We start from the raw sequence: 3,975 nt of genomic DNA on the forward strand, positions 1-3,975 counted from the left end.
GACAATCCCTCCCTCCCTCCTCCTCCTCCTCCTCCTCCTCCTCCTCCTTCATCCCAAAAGAAGCCGAGATGTTATCGCTCCCAAACCTCTCGGCTCCTCCATCGCACCATTTTTCTCCCCTTCGGTAATCCTATTCTCCTGCCGGCGGCGGTTCGGCAGGGTAATTTCGAGTGATGGCCTTTCTGTGTCTCCGGCTAATGTGTCGCGATCAGCTGCCGGTCCCTGGCTCTTCCCATCATGGATAAGCTGATAGGTGTGTCCAGTCAGGGTTCAGAAAGGCGGAGGAAGAGAAGATAATGATAATGATTGAGAACACCATTTTTTTTTCTTTTTTTCCAGAAGACCACATTTCTTTCCGGCCGCTATCATGAGTCGGGTTGTATAAGGAGCTAGTGCTTGGTTCTGTTGAGTTCTTGTAAGTGCAGCCACGAGGACAGTCTTTCCTGAGAGCTTGTGCAGGGAATCACTAAGGCTGCCAACTCTTATTACTCTTGAAATTGTGATCGTCTTGTGTGACGGCTGTGATGGTCTGAGTCTGGGAATTATGCGAATGAAAAGATGTAAGTTTCTAGGTAGTGGAGAAGGTGGTTTTAGGTAGCGTGTGATTGAAAGAGTAAAAGATTAAATAACTGGCATTGTTCTGTTGTACTATGAAATTATAGGAGTGAAAAGATATGATTACTGATACGGTGGTCAAAGAAGATTCTGGGCAATGTATAATTGAAATAAAGTAAGGTGAAATAGCTTACACTGTCTCCCTCGAAGCTGAATGATGATTGTGATCGTGTGAAAATTAAAGAAATGGAAGGAAGATTTTGAGTTAGGTATAACCATCAATGAAGAATGAGAGACAAGATGAAAGGGGCAATTTTCTCACGTTGAATGTCATGTGATCTCAATTTTCAGACCTGGAATATAATCATCTCATGTGTATTCTCTTTGTCTTAACTTTTAAAACGAGAGATCTAACGGGAAGGACAGATATTGTATTAACCCTTTCAGTATAATGTGCAACAATTCCCAGCGGTAGAAGAAACGTATGACATGTCTTTATGCATCTACAAAAATATAAATACACAATAAAAAAAGAAAAAGCTTGAGATTTCTAGCCAATACAATGTTTGAAAGTGACCATATAGGAGAAAGTAGATGCCTGAGTGGTCTAGTGGCGAAGGAGACACGTGACAAACAACAGGGAAAGAGTTACGTGACAATAGTATACTCTCAATTTACGTGTTACTCGACTTAACTATTACAGAAGACAACGATGATGAAACGATGATGATGAAGGTGAGTTGACGTTACTCATTAAAGTGTTTACAGATTGTGGTGGAGAGAAAAAATAAGAACGAAAAGGGTAAGAGGCAATCAAGGGGAGAGAAAAATACTGTAAAACGCAGTCAGGGAAGAGGAGGAGGAGGAGGAGGAGGAGGAAAATTAAAGTCAATCACAATGTAGGGAAAATAGGAGGCAAGTCAGGAAGGTGAAAAAAAAGAGTAGGAAAAGAGAATAAGCGAAAGGAAAAATAAAAGTCAGGAACGAAGGAGGAAAATGAAAGGCAATCAGAAGGAATAAGAATTAGGAGATTAGAGGAAGGAAAAAAAAAAAAAAAGGAAAAAAGGAAAAAAAGAGAGAGAGAGAGAGAGATACAGAGACGTGGGAGTCGTAAATTAAGGTAGAAATGGGATATAATTACGTTTTAGTGACTTGGTAATTTAGCGTCACGAGAGGACAGCCTTCCTTAATAGTCCCCCCTTACAATTATGGATAGTCTCCGTTTTCTTTTGTCACGCCGTGGTTATGCTATTGAGAGGTGGACGGGGAAGGGAGCACAGGAGGAAAAACAGCAAGAGAAAATACGAGAAAACTGAGGAATAAAGAAAAATATATACATAGGAATCAAGAAAAAGAGAGATAATGAGGAAATAGAATAAATGAAAAAAAATAATGGTAAAAAAAAAGAAAAAAATTGAGAAAAAAGATTAAAGTTATGAAAAAAATAAGAGAGAGAGAGAGAGAGAGAGAGAGAGAGAGAGAGACCGAGTGTCCTGAAGGAGATATAGAACAGAGTGATGGGTTGCAGTGTTGAGTGGTGAGAAATTATGACTGTCTATAGTGAATTGGCAATGACTGACTGTCCCGACCATAATGGAAAGGAGGGGAAGTTGCAAGAGTGACAGCGGATAGTGGGAGGAAATACAGGGGAGTAATGGGAGAGAGAAATGATAAAGGAATGAATAAGCGAAAGTGAAAATGTAGATGCGAAAAAGACAGTGAAAGATAATGAGAGGATGAAAATGGAAGAAGAGGAACGGGAAAATTGAGTGAGGAAGATAGAGTGACGAAAGAATAAAGAATAAAGAGATAAGGAGGGACGGGGAGGAAGAGAGAGTGGAAGATAACATTAACCGAGAGAAAGAGAAGAAAAAAAAATGAAGGGAAAAGAGAGCAGGAAGAAGATGAAGGGAAGAAAATAACATGGATGGTGATGGGAAGAGTGAAGACAGACTGAAAGGACTGAAGGAAAAAATGATGGGGACGTAGAGAAAGTTAAAGAAAATGGAGATAGAGAAGGGAAGGGGTACTATGAATGGACACACGAGGAAGGGGAGAAAAGAAAGAGAAGTGATGGGAGGGAAAGGGGAAGAGGAGGAAGGGAAAGAGGGATAGTTTTCTTAATCAAAGAAAATTAAGGAAAATGGAGATAGGAAGGGAAGGAGTACTGTGAAGGGACGCACAGGGAAGGGAAGAAGGGACAGCGGAGTGATGGTGAAAGAGGAAGAGGAGGAAGGGGAAGAGGGGGGGGCAGTTTTCTTAGTCTCGTAATCAAAGGTCTGTTCACATACGTCTGGCAGTAACTCAGAATTTTCCCGGCCTGTGATTACGTCCGATTCCTTTCTTCCCTTCCCTTTTCGTTAAATTACTTCTAGTTTTCTCTATGCCTTTCTTTATTTCATTCTATAACTTTTCCTCTCTTTCTTTTTTTATTTCTCCTTTTTATTTCATATCACATTTTCCTTTTTTGTTCCTTTCTTTCCTTCCCTTTTCGTTAAATTAATTCTTGTTTTCTTTATCCCTTTCCCGATTTCCTTCCACTACTTTCCTCTCTTCCTTTTTTTATTTCTCCTTTTCCTTCCATGCTGTATTTTCCATTTCTTTTTTCCAATTTTTTTTTTGCTTTTTTACTGTCTAATAATCTTATTTTCTTTCACCCCTCCCATATTTTTCTCTAATTTACTTTTTTTTTGTCGTATGCTTAACAAATTTCCCTTGTTATCCACTTTTAACTCTCTCTCTCTCTCTCTCTCTCTCTCTCTCTCTCTCTTGAGTGACAGGTAGGAGAGGAAGGGAGGAAACGCGGGACAGAGAGAGGAAAAGGGAAAAAAATTGAAGTTGGCGCGTGACAATGGTGGCGTGACCTTCCCATTCTCCGCCTCTCTCCCCTACCCCCCATTTCCTCCTCCCTTCCTCTCCTACTTATGTCCTCCTCCCCCTCCCATTCCCCTCCCAAGCGTGGGTTACATTATAGACACGAGATACAGGCCGGGGTAGCGCCGTGGAGACTGCTTTAATGGAGTGGTGGTGGTGGTGGTAGTGGTGGTGGTGGTTCGGGAGAGACAGGGAGTTGGTGGGAGAAAATTAAGTTAATAAGGATAAGTACTATAAGATTATTTTCCATTTTTTTTTATTTATTTATTTTTTTTAGTATGGTAATCAATGATGGGTTTACTTACTTATTTTTTTTTTCTATTTTTTTTTCATCTATTTTAATTGGAGGTATTTACTCATTGTGCTGTTTTTTTTTTTTTTTATAATGATGTTGTTCCTGTTGTTGCTCCTGCTGCTGTTCAATTGCTGCTGCTTCTGTTGTCACTGTGGTTGTTGTTGCCATTGTTGTTGTTGTTGTTGGCGGTGGTGGTGGTGGTGGTGGCAGTGTTGGTGCTATCGTTTTTGTTATTGTTGTTGCTGCTGCTG

The 3,975-nt window shown here is 40.3% G+C and overlaps 1 long non-coding RNA gene across 1 annotated transcript in view; it reads left to right on the forward strand.

Annotated features, from left to right (window-relative positions):
- The window catches only part of LOC123508488, a 7,162-nt gene extending 5,756 nt beyond the window's left edge, over positions 1–1,406 (forward strand). Inside the window, exon 3 of the long non-coding RNA XR_006675945.1 lies at positions 340–1,406. This is a non-coding gene — a long non-coding RNA (uncharacterized LOC123508488). The remainder of the gene's footprint in view (positions 1–339) is intronic.
- The last annotated feature ends 2,569 nt before the right edge of the window (positions 1,407–3,975 follow it).

This window comes from Portunus trituberculatus, chromosome 24 (assembly GCF_017591435.1).
Source record: "Portunus trituberculatus isolate SZX2019 chromosome 24, ASM1759143v1, whole genome shotgun sequence".
NCBI classification, from domain to species: domain Eukaryota; kingdom Metazoa; phylum Arthropoda; class Malacostraca; order Decapoda; family Portunidae; genus Portunus; species Portunus trituberculatus.